Source organism: Pelodiscus sinensis, unplaced genomic scaffold (genome assembly GCF_049634645.1).
Source record: "Pelodiscus sinensis isolate JC-2024 unplaced genomic scaffold, ASM4963464v1 ctg35, whole genome shotgun sequence".
NCBI lineage: Eukaryota > Metazoa > Chordata > Testudines > Trionychidae > Pelodiscus > Pelodiscus sinensis.
Genome location: NW_027465908.1, coordinates 7,511,658 through 7,525,688, shown reverse-complemented (window position 1 = coordinate 7,525,688; position 14,031 = coordinate 7,511,658). Strand labels below are relative to the sequence as shown.

The following is a 14,031-nucleotide window of genomic DNA, read 5'->3' as shown; positions in this document are numbered from 1 at the left end:
CTTTGCCAGCAATGTAAGTCCAGCCATGTACGTGTCCCACTCGCATGCCCAAACTTTCTCCATGCCCCACTCACAGTTGCTGCCCTTGCTCGGGGCAGATAAAAGCTTAGAAGTGATTTTCAGAGCTCATCTCCCACTCTTGGGGGGGCTGGGCATAAGAGGCCTCTCACTCACTCTACTGGCCACTCACCGCTGCTCCTACTGGCCACTTGCTGGCCACTCCCACTAGCCACCCTGCTGGCCACCTGCCACTGTTCCTACAGGCCCTCCACCAGCTACCTGCTGTTACCCCTACTGGCTGCCCTGCTGGCTGCTTGCTCCTGCCAGCTGCTGCTTCTATGATGGGGATAGGTCTGGCTCTGCGCCAAACCCAGTGATTTCTGCTCTTTGTCAGTTTCCTTGGTGATTTCAGCTCTTGGCCCCCCACCTAGGCTGGACAAAAGATTCCAGCCCCCACTGGAATAATATTTCAAAATAACAAAGAGATTCCTTAAGGAGTCTGTTTTAGGTCAATCCTTAGACTGGGTAGTGGGGGAGGGAGAGACAGAATGAACCCGTCTCATAGCTCATGGCTGGAGGACATGTGGCCTGCTGGTTCACGCTCCTTCCCCCACACCCAGAGTCCACTCCACTTGAGTCTGGAAGGGGAAGGCTCGTCCATCCCAGACTTTTTTCAATGACAGTGTCTGTCCTGCAAGCACTGGTGTCATATTTTACAATTCCCACAGTTAGAGATAAAATGCTTTGTGACCCCACCACAGCCAAATTAGTTACAATACTCCACATTCCATTCTCACAACCGATCCTCCATCAGGCCTATAGCACTGGCAGAACTGGATTTACATAGCCACAGCCCGGATTCCTTTCCCAGCCCAGCATGAGCTGTATTTCCATATCAACAGTTGAGTATCTTGCAGGGCTAAACAACTGAAGGAGTCTCCACACCTAGGACTGCTCTCCCCTTTCAGCTGGCTGTATTGGACGCAGTGGTTGAGACCCTGTTTACTTCTGCAGTGCAGACGTACCCTGAGTGAGTGGGGGTGATACAGGGGGAGCAGCTCAAACAGGCCAAATGGCTGGCCAGGAGCAGGACATGAGCCCTGCAAGGCAGCAGTGACATCATAAACGCCTTGTGCAGCACCTCAGCTCATTGGTTGGGAGGCAGTGACCTCACAGAGGGTCCAAGACAACAGCCCGGTGGGACAGGGGCAATCTGAGAATACACAGTACAGGGTGTTTGAGCTGCTCCCCACGAAAATCTGTGAGGGAGCCCTTGGCTGTGGGACTGTTGCTCAGGGTTAAATAAGATCTCCCCCCCGGAGGCTGCCTGTTCCCTTCCCACCTTGCATTGGCTGGGAATCAAATAAGCAAGGGGCAGCAAACACCAGGCACCGTCATGGTCTGGGCCACAGATAAAGACCCTCTTGGAGCTGTGGTCCAAGGAGGAGTCTCTGCAGGCCCTGCAGTCCATGCAGAGGAATGTGGACATTTATGGCCGAATGGCCAATGGTCTTACAAAGAAAGGTCACCTCCCTCCTACCCCCACATCCTAGACCAAGTCAGAGCCAAGGTCAAGGAATTGCGGCAGAGGTATGTGAAATCAGACCAGAGACGGACACTGTCAGTAAACACTCATATCGGAAACGCTCCTCTGGATGCTGGGCCCACCAGAGCCGTGTGCCGCTGCCATCTGCCTGCTCTGTGGACATCTTCCCATTGCAGAGAGCGCACCGAGCCAGACTGTGACTAGAGAGCTCGTCTCTGGGCACCCAGGGGCTACGTCGACACTGCAGGCTTCTTGCTCAAGAATGGCCGTTCTTGTGCATAAACATGAGGAGCATCTACACTGCACACAAGTTCTTAAGCAACTAAATTTACGGCAAAACGTAGGAAAAGAGGGCTTCTTGGGCAAGAGTTATTCCTCTCCCCATGAGGAATAAACCCTCTTGTGCAAGAGCTCTTGCACAAGAAGGTAGTATGAACGGGCAACAGGCTTTTTTTGTGCAAGAAACCCCTATGGCTAAAATGGCCATCAGAGCTTTCTTGCACAAGAGAGCGTGCACACTGCCACTGACATTCTTGCCCAAAAGCACATGGCAGTGTGGACGTGCTCTTGCACAAGACGTTTTGCGCAAGAATTCTTGCAAAAAACAGTTCTTGTGTAAGAAGCCTGAGGGGTAGATGTAGCCAGGGGGTGTCTGGGTTTGTTACGAGCACTGAGCTTTGTACAACACCCCAGGGGACATTGTGAAAAGACAAAACCTTCCCCCCCTGGGTGTCCCTGGCCAGCCAGTGAGTGGTACAAAGGTTCCTGGCAGTGCGGGCTTTGGGTAATTAGTAAAAAATGCCAGCAGTTCAGATGAGGTGGCCGAGTGGTTAAGGTGATGGACTACTAATTCATTGTGCTTATTCCGACTTATGCAAACCTCATTCTACGAAGAATAACACCTGTTCCAAATTAGCTATTTCAAAATAAGGCCTGTGTAGCTGCGCCACTGCTGCTAGTTTGAACTAGTCCCTCCCCGGGGCCATTCTAAGTTATTCTTCCTGGGGCTCTAAATCGAGGTAGCTCGTCTACACTGGGGAGCCTGCCTCGGACTAGTCTGAGGTTTCCCTGCAGTGTAGACGTGCTAGTTGGAAAAAGCTATTTTGGAATCACTATTCAAGACCAGCTTATTCCAAAATAAACGTGACGTGTATTCGTAGCCAGAGGGATAAAGCAGCAGGAGGGAAGCCAGAAATGCAGAGGCCAGCTGGAAAACTGAGTATCCCAGGTACCCACACAAACTGAGCCACATTGGTCCCATGGTGTAATGGGACGCACTCAGGACTTTGAATCTTGCAATCTGAGTTCAAATTTCAGTGGCACCTGCTGGGGTGGGCTTGTTTTTATGAGATTTTTCACACTGCATGTTTATGGTCACTGCTGTGGCCTTTTTGCACAAAAATGGCCGTTCTTGTGCAAAAACTAGCGGAGTGTTTACCCTGCATGTACATTCTTGCACAAGAAAATATACAGTAAACCATTGGACAAGAGGGCTTCTTGTGCAAGAGTTATTCCTCTCCCCATAACGAATAAACCTGCTTGCACAAGAGGGCAGTGTGCACAGGCAAGAGGGATTTCTTGTGCCAGAAACCCCTATGACTAAAATAGCCATTAGAGCTTTCTTACATGAGAGACTTACATCTTACATGGATACTTTTTATACGGAGATAAACGGTTTCATAGAGCTGGAAGGAGCCTTGAGAGATTAGCTAGTCCTGATGCTGTGCTCATAAAAGGGCTAAGAACCATGCAAGACAGATTTACATCACATCCCTAAATAGTTGCCTCAAGGATTAAACTCACAACCACGGATTTAACAGTAAAACGCTCAAACCACTGAGCTATCCTACCCTCTTAAACCAAAGCACACAGCCGTGTGGATGTGCTCTTGCACAAGAACTCTGGCCCAAAACAGTTCTCGGGCAAGAATCCTGCAGTGCAGATGGAGCCTAAAGTTTTTCATATTTTTTGTTTTAAAAATATTTCAAACAATTGTTCAATGGGCCCCAGGCCTGGAATTGTGCTGCAACCGCCTCCCTCGCTACGGTCGCTGGCTCCATGTGCACTGGCCTTCTGTCTGGGTGCTGGCAGGGGGGTGAGACGTGGCAGGTACCGATGGGTAACAGGTGCCAAGGCGCATACAGAGACACCAGCAACTGCATCTCTGCAAGTGACCTCACTGTGCACAGCTCAGCTTTTAGGAAACACTCTCCTCCTGTCTGCGCCTAACACCAGTGTCACTGTCTGCTCCTGAGGGGTCCTGCCTGGGGGAAATGGCAGTTCCAGGGGACACTTGCCCAGTGTTGAAACATCTCACAGGTAACATGGCAAAGAGGAAGCCAAAGAGACTCTACACCTACCAGGAAACATCACAACTATCAACCCACGTGGGACTTGAATCCACAATCCCTGGTTTAAGAAGCCATTGCTTTGTCCATTAAGCTGCTGGGGCACACTAAAGATAACAGAGACAGAAATTCCCTCTTCCAAATGCACATTCCTCAATTTTTAGGTGCCAGATTCAAGCCGTTGGAAGGAGCCAGAAACATGGGGGGGGGGGGCGGGGGGGGGGGGCTGATCACACCCCTCTGAAAACCACCTCTCAGGAGGCACCTCCAGCTGCCCCCAGAGTGTGAAACTCAGCACCTTGACATCTCATCTCCCTCCCAAAGCCAGGGGCTTGTTCCCACAGCCGCAGCCTCATCAGAGAGCCGTGCTGGCACTCACTGCTCGTGGGGAAGGGAGTAGGTCCCACAGGTCTGGGGCTGGTGGGGAATGGGCAGTTGTCACTGAAGGGGAAGGATAAAATGCAGCCACATTCTGAGGGCAGGGACAGCGGCCTGGGGCTGGGCTGGTGGTGCCGTGGGATGTCCCTGGGGGAGCTCTGCAATGTGACCCTGGCTCCCAAGGCAGCAAGTGCAGAATCCCCCTTGGCGAGCGCAGGAGGCTTTGACCAGCCTGGTTTAAATCCGTCTGACGGGCTGGACGACCCCGATGCTGGAGTGTCAGAGCCCCTGTCAACCGGCCTGTGTTTGTCCCCTCCCCCACCAGGGAGTTACAGGCACGCCTCTCGCACCCAGAGCACTGGGATGAGCATGGAGCAGGACTCACTGGCCAGTGTGTGGTACCCAGGGACTTACAGTGGGAGTCAGAGCCCTGCCTGGCCAGTACTAGTCATCTCTGCACCTGCTCCAGGTTTCTGGTTTCCTTCTCCCTAACGAGCCTCCCCAATCAGCATTTCCTGAACCAGCAGTTCCATGGGTGGCCAGGGGAGGCCTCTTCTGTGTCCCAGAAGGACATAGGAAAATGTGAGCAAAGGCCACAACAAGGCACCACTGGGAGTTGAACCCAGGATCTCCTGTTTACAAGACAGGTGCTTTAGCCAGCTAAGCCATGGTGCCCTCTGCAGGGCAGCATCTAAAACTGTTCTATTCTATGGTCCCAGACAACACCTTTGACTCCCAAAGTGCAGCCAATCCCCATTTCCCTCCCGCCCTGGCGGTGTCTGGCTCCCTGGGCACAGAAGGCTACAGCTCAGTGGGCAGAGGCTCTAACATGCACATCTCCCCCAGCCACTGGGACTGTGGAGTTGGCCTTGAGATTTAGTGTTGCTGGGGGAAGGGAAAAGTGCAGCAAACACTAATCGTCTGGATTGTAAGCCCTTGGGTCTCACAGTTTGGGTTGGAGACCCCAGGTGGGGGCCTGGCCTCCTTGGGTCTGTCCCTTCCTGAGGACACAGAATTAAGGGAGAATTCCTTTGTCCTGTAGCAATCCGAATTGGCCAACGAGCAAGTCACAAATTTTTTGTTCACATATAAGTACAGGAGAATGGTCTCTTACAGTAATGATGGCCAAGTGGTTAAGGAGTTGGCTTAAAAATCCAAAAGTTTTTCCCTGTGCAGGGTTGAATCTTGCTCACACTGAGGCCTGTGTTTTGATCACACTCCTAACAAGGGCAAAAAGCTTGACTGCCAGCTGTTTGCACATCTGGACCCAGAAATATCCTGAGCCTTGGTTCTGTTAGCCAGTTTCTTTTCAGCTCACTGCAAACTGCCTCCCAGCTGTAGGTGAGGCTGAGTGTGCATGAAACCAGCGGTGCCTGACCAATGTGTCTGCTTTTCCTACCATCCCTCCATCTGTACCTGGAGTCGGCTTCCTTCAGTTGAACTTTGCCTTGTCCCCACAGCAGGAAGCCAAAGGGAGCAAAGAGCAGAAGTGCAGGATGCTGGTGGGTGCCCTCTGGGTTTGATTTAGTGAGTCTTAGTTTGACTGGCTGAATCAAGTTCCAGAAGATTGATCACGGCAATTCCTCTCCAGCTGGACGTGGTTCTTGTTCTTCTGTACAGAACAGCCAATGGGCGTTCAGATCTCAGCCTTGCTCAGTTGATGGGAATAGAAACCAGACACCCAGCAGGTTTGAACTGGTTTCAGCTGAGGGACCCGTCTGCCTGGTTTACATGCATTGGCACAAGAACACACGAGGGGTTTGCTGACATTTTAAGAATCCCTGTACAATAGGAATCCATGACTGACACACCTGGAGGTGCAAATGTTTCACTTAGGATAATCAACTTTTTAAGGGGGCACTTGAGATTGAACCAAGGACGTCTACAATCGGCACTCAAACACTACCACTGAGTTACACCCGACAGTGGTTGTACTTTTCAGCCCAGTGTTGGGAACTTAGCACCTGGCAGCACTGCCTGCAGGAGCAGATTGTCATCCTGAAGCAGGAAGACCAGGAACTGGCTCCAAGGCAGGGTTACGACACTGCTAGAATCCTCCTCTTCGTCGTGGAGCTACAGGTCATCAGCGTTGTCATCCTGAAGCTGCAGCTGCCCAGGTGTCTCCCTCACAAACTCCACAACCATCCTTGGACAAAGCCCTGGTCCCACAGACTCATGTCAGGGGCCTCAGCAGCGCTGGGGGGTGGCTCCAGGGGGAGAAGCTGGTTCAGGGGAACTTGAGCTGCTGGGCCACTGAAGCAGGCCACCAGCAGCAGCCTCTGTGCAGGGCTCACACGCTCCAGGCCTATTGAGTCTCCCCATGTGGCTTGGCTTGGGCTCCAGAGCCTGCCCCCCAGCTGGTACCTTGAGGTAGCCACTGCAGCAGCAGGAATTTGGGCGTCAGTTCCCCTGCTTTTGGGGACAGGAAGCCAGGCCAAGGCCCTTTTAGCCACTGGGTCTGTGCAGGCTGGAGCCTCCCCCTACCAGATCTCTGCCCTGCTTCCTGCAAAGCTCTCAGCCTTTTTCCTTGTTTCTGCTTCCCTGTCCATAGCAGGCAGCTAAAGGAAGGGAAGTCACCAAACCAAACACCCCTGTAGCCAGCATGGGGCTTGAACCCATGACCTTGGCATTATTAGCACCACGCTCTAACCAACTGAGCTAGCCGGCCTACAAAAAAGCAGCTCACCAGTGGCCCTTTCAAGAAAGGTGTCTCAGGCAGCAGCAGGGACGTCTCTGCAGCTGCCAATGGCTCTTCTCTGACAGGGCCACTAGTGACTCACTGTGACATGGGCTGGCTAGTCCAGCTGGTTTGAGGGTTGGTCAAGGTGGCTGGCGGCCGGCAGACCCAGGGCAAAGAGAAGCCGGAATCTCTTGCTGCCAGCACCTTGCCTCCCAGCTTCTTCCCTGCCAGCAGCAGCAGAGTCCTGAGCGCTGCCCTTGACACCATGGGACCAATCTCCCCTCACTCAACTGGACCAAGCTGGTGCCCAGTTCATGCCCACTGGGACCTGTTTTACTTGGGTTCCTTCCACCCAGAGCCCCCTTCTTCTCCTGGGCTGCAACGAGCATCACTGGGATACTCTCATATCCCAGCACAGGGCCATCTCTCCAGTGACAGGAGACGGGGCTGGTTTCAGGATTTCTTTTAGCGCAGCAGCAAGCAAGGGGAGATGGAGGAAAATCAACCCCATTGGCAAGCTTTGTGTGACAGGAGGGGTGTGAGCTGGGGAGCCTGCCCCCCCCAGAAGGGGCATTAGGGTGAACCCAGGAGCAGCAAGAATTCAGGCCCCCCAGGTGAATGCATTGGGGACAATGTGTGAGCCCTTCCATGAGCATTTTCTGCTCCCACTGGGAAAGGCAGCTGGGCAGGACCAGCCTGCAGCCCACGTCCCTTTCAGCCCCAGGTGTAGGAGGTAACAGAGAGGGGAGGAAAGTCCATGGCCAGAGCCTCCTCCCAGCAGTCTGGCCTGGCACAAAATATGCATGATGGAGCCTCTCCCAGCAGGGCGATGGCCTGTTCTCTGCAAAGTGCTCAGCTGGTTCATTTTTCTGCAGGCCCATTGTATGTGTCCCTGGTGGCTTCATTTACAGTTTTCAATCTTTACATTTGCATCCCTTCTTGGAAAGAGGGTGCAAGTGTAAGCATACCTTACATCGCGAGAGTTGGCCTCCTTCAGTTGATCCTGGCTGTGTCCTTACTGTAGAAACCCAAAGGGAGCAAAGAGCAGAAGTACTGGAAACTGGTGGGTACCCTCTGAATTTGATTTCGTGAGTCTTAGTTGGACTTGCTAAATCAAACTCTGGAAGATTGAAAGATAGTGGCCATTCCTCCCCCACTGGGTGTGATTCTTGTTCTTATGCACTGCATAAGCCCAGGTAGACCAAGGACTTTCAGATCACACCCTTGCTGAATTGATGGGAATAGAAACCAGACACAGCAGATTTGAACTTGTTTCAGTTGAGATGGGTTTGCCTGGTTTATGCGCATTGACACAGAAACACATTAGGGCTATGTCTACACTGGCACCCTTTTCCAGAAATGCTTAAAATGGAACAGTTTCCCGTTATAAGGATTTCCGGAAAAAGCACGTCTACATTGGCAGGATGCTTTTCCAGAAAAGCACTTTTTCCGGAGCAGCGTCCGTGGCCAATGTAGACGCGCTTTTCCGAAAAAAAGCCCCGATCGTCATTTTCGCGATCGGGGCTTTTTTGCAGAAAAGAATACTGTGCTGTCTACACTGGCCCTTTTCCGGAACAGTTTTTCCGGAAAAGGACTTTTGCCTGAACGGGAGCAGCATAGTTTTTCTGGAAAAACACTGACAATTTTACAGTAGATCGTCAGTGCTTTTCCAGAAATTCAAGGGGCCAGTGTAGACAGCTGGCAAGTTATTCCAGAAAAGTAGCTGCTTTTCTGGAATAAATGGCCCAGTGTAGACACAGCCTAGGGGTTTGCAGTAATTTAGGAATCTCTGCACAGCAGAAATTCAGAATGGGATGCAATTGGAGATGCAAAGGTTTCAATGAAGTTGACCAACCTTTCAGCAGGCACTTGGAGTTGAACAAGGAACCACTTTTCCTGTAGTCAAACACTCTACCACTGAGCAAAACCCCCATTACACTTGCTTGCTTGCTTCCATCCAGTGTTAGGAAATTAGCCATTGGCAGCATATTCTGCAGGAGCAGGTGGTGCCTTGCACACATGGCGGGGGGAGGACGGCCCTCTATGGGGTCACACATGTGTGGTGTCCCCCAACCTACGATCAGCATGACACGTCATGATAGCGCATCACCCCCTGTGCTCCCGCCTGCCCTGTGTGTGTTGCAACCTGACAGCACTCACCTGATGTTCCCTCCCTGGTGCCCGAAGACATTTGGGAGGCCTCCTGTATCTGGGGGACCAGTTCCAGGTGGAGGGTCACAACTTTCCTGGAATCCTCCTTCTCTTTATCCTGGAGCTGCTGGTCAGCAGGTTTGTTGTCCTGAAGCTGCGGCCGCTGCTGCCCAGGTGTCTCCATCCCAGACTCCACAACTGTCCCTGGAGACAGGAGTTCCCCAATTCTCAGGACTTGGTCCAGTTCCTCACAGTATGCACAGTGCTAAGGTGCTTCCCCAGTGCAGGAACTACGCTCACAGGTCCTCACATACCCCTGCCGCAATTCCTTGACCTTGGCTCTGACTTGGTCTGGGGTGGATGGAGGTGGCCTTTCTTTGTTCATAAATATTTGCATTCCTCCGCCTGGACTGCAGGGCCTGCAGAGACTCCTCCTTGGACCACAGCTTTATCTCTGGCCCCTACCATGGGAGTGCCCAGCACTTGCTGCCACTTGCTTGCTCCTGCGATGTATCCCTGGAAGGGCCAGAGGGGTCTCTGGGGGCTTGTGCCTGTGATATGGCTCTCCAAGAGGCTGGAAGGGCTCGATCTTAGCCGACTGGATAGTGAAATTATACTAAAATAATTGGTTAAGGTAGAACTAAGCGGTACTTGAATTTCTCTTTATAAACTGGGATCCAAGAAGGACACCAGCAAGAAGAAGGAAAGGGGGAGAAGAGAAGAGGAAGGAAAAGGGAAAGGAAGACCAAGAAGGAGGAGAGAAGACCTTGAAGCAGAACTCACCTCCAAGGCAGCCTAAGAGCAGAACGGCCGGGACTCCTCTGCACAGCTGTTGCAATGGTTTGCTGTGTGAACTCTGTGGCAGGTGACATTAGGGCTGTGCACTGGGATTATTTACCAGTTTCCCTGGATCCTTTTTTTCCCCAGTGCTGTGATGGCCGAGTGGTTAAGGCGTTGGACTTGAAATCCAATAGGGTTTCCCTGCGCAGGTTCAAATCCTGCTCACAGCGAGGACTGTGTTTTGCCCACACCTCTTCCTCGGGCAGCAAGGGCCTCTGTGAGTTACCAGCAGTGGGGCTGTTACTGTTGGCATCAGGACTGGATTAAGGGTTGAGCTAGTGGGGCAGCTGCCATCAGGCACTTCCTGGCTGGCTCCTGGCAGGCTGCAGTTCCCTGGGGCTGCATTAATCTCCACAGCACCTGTCAGCAGGGCCCTTCCCCATGCAGCTGTGGGGCTCTGCATGGCCTGCCCCAGGGGACCCTGGGTTGCACGCCAGCGGTGGTGGCAGGGCCAGGCTGTGCAGCACAAGAGCATCCTGCCACCACAAGCTCCACGCATGGAGGGGGAGGGGCTGTATATGCACTGTGCACCCAGGGTGGAGCCGCACATGCACCGTGAGCCCGGGGGCAGTGCCACATGCCTAGAGCACTAGAATGGCTCAGACTGGCTGTGATCAGCATCTAACTAATTGCACCATTAGGCCATGTCTTCACTCAGGTGGAGATTTCTGCTGCAATCCATCTCCCAGAGTTTGATTTAGCAAGTCTAGATAAGACTCGCTAAATCAAACCCAGAGGGCACCTGCACCAATACACACTGCGCCTGCTCTTTGCTGCCATCCTCCTTCCACTGTGAGGACACCAGCAAACGGTAAAACCAACTCCAGATATGTGTTGGGATATGGTGGAAAGAAGAGACACATTGGCCTCACCACAAGGCACCCCCAGGAGTTGAAACCAGGATCTTCTATTTACATTTACAAGGCAGGTGCTTTAGCCAACTAAGCCATGGTGCCCTCCTTGAAGCAACCTTAAAGCAACCTTAAAACTGTTCTACTTTATGGTCCCAGACATCCCCTTCCCATTCCAAAGTGCAGCCGTTCCCCATTCCCCTCCAGCTCTTGCCATGACTCAAGGCCTGCGCAGCCCAAGACACTTGATTAGCAGGCAGAACCCAAAACCATTTTGTCAATTGTAGCATCGGGCTTTGAAGGGACAGACCCAAGGCAGCTGCCTGGTCCTGGTCCTTTGAGCTGGAGTTGAATCAGCAACCTAAGGACACTTGCAGAGCACCCGCCTCTGCTCCACCAGCTGAGCTATAGAAGGTGCCTGTGGCAGGCTGCTTTGCCCAGGTTGGAAGAGCAGGGAGAACAGCCCCTTCCTAGCCCAGCCTCCTCCTATCCCTGAGGGAACTTTCCCCCAATGCCAGCCCCATGCTCAAGGGCTTTGGAAAGGGGCCCAGCCAAACTAGCTCCCCCCTTGCTCCTACTGAGCCTCTGCCAGAGCTGCTCCTCCTCAGGCTCTGCCTTGTCACCAGACAGACCCTGCTCTGTTCCAGCCCTCTGATCCAGCCCCCTCACCCTGAGTCATTCCTGGAGCTGGTGGGACTAGACAGCTGCTGTCCTATGGGATGTGACACTTCTTGGGGAGCCATCTCCCATGGGTTTCCCAATCAACCCTCAGAAGGTCACAGTTCCATACCCCAGGTGGGACTTGAACCCACAACCCCTGGCTCCAGAGGCCAGTGCCTTGTCCATTAGGCCACTGAGGCCAGACAAGAAATGAAGAGAAGGGACAAAAATTCTCTGTCCCAAAGGCTCACCCCTCACATTGGCTGGGCAGACACGTCCCTCCTCTCTACCCCAGCAGACACGTCTGCAGCCCCTGGCAGGGAGGTGGCTGGGCAAGTCGCTGGCAGAGCTGAGCCCGGGCTTCCAGCAGTGCAGGCTAGTCGGCCACAGCCCTGGGAGAGCAGCTGGGGGGCTCGGCTGGGGGGGCGCGACGGGCCCGTGTGCTCTGCTGCTCACTGACGAGCTGGCTGCCCAAGTGCCCACACAGACGCTTCTTCAATCCCCACCCCCCTCAGCCGCCCACCCCCAGCCTCTTCCAGCACAGCCTGCCCCACTTCCCCCCACAGGGCTTCCACAGGGGCCTCTGTCCCAGGGAGAATGGGGAGCCCCTGCCCCTGGCACCCACCCACCCTGCTGCTGCTCCCCCCAGAGCAGAGGATTCACCCGACACAAGTAAGTGCCTCTGTCCCCCCTGACCCCGGCTCCTGGGTTCCCTCCTGTTTAGCTGCCTGGCCCCAGGTAAGGTCACATGAGACTGCTCATATCACCCCCTCAGCACGGAGCCCTGGGCAGCCGCCCTGCTCGCTCAGGTCTCAGGCTGGCAGGGCCTGCAGGGATACTGGGTTTGAATGACAAGGTGTTGGAGCAGCTATTAAAAGGCTTCTTCCTTGGCAGGGGCTTTGTGCTTGTGGATTGGCTGTTTTTTGGATGCCTGGTGCTTGCACATGCAGCTGGGCTTTAGCAAATCAGAATGATGCGAGTCGTGAGTAACCCAGCGCCTCTGGACATGGGAGTGGAGTAAAAAGTACAATATTGTCTAAAAAAAATAAAATAACTTGAATAAAAATCAAAGTGTGACTAAAATAAATTACTTGAGTAAAGTACAAATACCCAAAAAAGGTCTTGAGTAGTGTGATCAAGTATTTCTACTTTATTACTTTCCACCTCTGCCCAGCAGGCAGGGGTTCTTGGCCCCTTGCTGGTCTGCAGACTGGCCGTTTGTTACCACTGACTTAGAGGAGCCCCAGGAACTGCAGTTTCAGGAAGAAACAGCAGGGCTGTGTCTACTCTGGCACCCTTTTCCGGAAAAGGGATGCAGATTAGCGAAGTCAGAATTGCAAATGCAGCGGGGATTTAAATTTTCCTGATTTTAAGAGAAATAAGGGATCTTCTGGAAAAGGCGTTATTTTCCGAAAGATCCCGTCTAGACTGGCGCTTTTTTCTGGCAAAGCCCCGAGCTGGAAAAAAGCAGCAGCCATGTTCATGCAAATGCAGCGGGGAAAATTTAAATCCCTGCTGCATTTGCAATTCTGACTTGGCTCATCTGCATCCCTTTTCCGGAAAAGGGTGCCTGGGTAGACGTAGCCCAGGAGATTTTGATTGGCTGCCAGGTGCTCCACATGCTAATCAGGAGGCGTGTTTCTGTAAACAGGGACATGGAGCATATTCTAAAATACAGATTTCTAAACCTGGTGGAGTGTGTTTGAATGGGATTTCCTGAGATTATTTCTGTTCTTTAGTTTTCTAAGTGTTGTGTGAAAACATTCCTCATGAGGAGAAAGTGAATGCACACAAGTGTGGGTGTGTGGGGAAGTGGGTACTAATAAGACTGTACTTTCAGGGATCATTTCTATAGTTGGTAACTAGAGAAATGCAGCTGAAAGTGGTTGGTTTCACTGTCCATGAGGATGAATGACAATGTTCTCTTCTGAGCATGAAGCAAGCAGACAGTGTTGCTTTAATGTAATTGCTGTCTGCTGTTGGTGATTGTTCTTTTTTTCCTGTTGGGAAGCAGGAGGAAGAGAGCACAGGCTGAGTGGTTAGCTGCTGTCAAAAAGTTCAAAATTAGTTTTGCATTTGAGAGGAATGGGGATTTCACTTTATTGTTTTGTCTTGGTTTTTGTTAAATTCCTGGATTTACTTGTAGGCTACGTCTACACTGGTATGACTTTATGCAAATAGTTTTAACGCAAGAATTTTTGCATTAAAGCATTTGTACAGGAGAGCATCTATACTGGCATATGCTTTTGCGTAAAAGCGTTTGTGCCAGTGTAGATGCTGTCGTGTTTAAGAAAGCTCCGATGGTTCGATGGCCATTTTAGCCATTGGGCTTTGTTGCGCAAGAAATTAACGTTGCTGTCTACACTGGCCCTCTTGCGCAAGAATACTTGACAAGAGGGCTTATCCGTGAGTGGGCGCATCACAGTGTTTGCGCAAGAACCACTGATATTGTACATTACAAACTCAGTGTTCTTGCGCAAATACTCATGGCCAGTGTAGACGGGCGGCAAGATTTTGCGCAAAATCTTGCCAATGTAGACATAGCTGAACTGCTCTGGTCCTGATCCTGATGTTTTC

General features: G+C 52.2%; 5 non-coding genes across 5 annotated transcripts; 2 read left to right on the top strand and 3 right to left on the bottom strand.

The window, feature by feature from the left end:
• Nucleotides 1-4,873: 4,873 nt before the first annotated feature.
• On the bottom strand, nucleotides 4,874-4,947 carry TRNAT-UGU (transfer RNA threonine (anticodon UGU)). The gene has a single exon. It is a non-coding gene; the product is annotated as a tRNA-Thr (tRNA).
• Nucleotides 4,948-6,866: 1,919 nt separating this feature from the next.
• TRNAI-AAU (transfer RNA isoleucine (anticodon AAU)) lies at nucleotides 6,867-6,940 on the bottom strand. Its single transcript has one exon. It is a non-coding gene; the product is annotated as a tRNA-Ile (tRNA).
• A 3,091-nt stretch (nucleotides 6,941-10,031) lies between these two features.
• TRNAS-UGA (transfer RNA serine (anticodon UGA)) lies at nucleotides 10,032-10,113 on the top strand. Its single transcript has one exon. It is a non-coding gene; the product is annotated as a tRNA-Ser (tRNA).
• Nucleotides 10,114-11,581: 1,468 nt separating this feature from the next.
• TRNAQ-CUG (transfer RNA glutamine (anticodon CUG)) lies at nucleotides 11,582-11,654 on the bottom strand. Its single transcript has one exon. It is a non-coding gene; the product is annotated as a tRNA-Gln (tRNA).
• A 1,624-nt stretch (nucleotides 11,655-13,278) lies between these two features.
• LOC142824514 (small nucleolar RNA U3) lies at nucleotides 13,279-13,494 on the top strand. The gene has a single exon (XR_012899373.1). It is a non-coding gene; the product is annotated as a small nucleolar RNA U3 (small nucleolar RNA).
• Nucleotides 13,495-14,031: the final 537 nt, after the last annotated feature.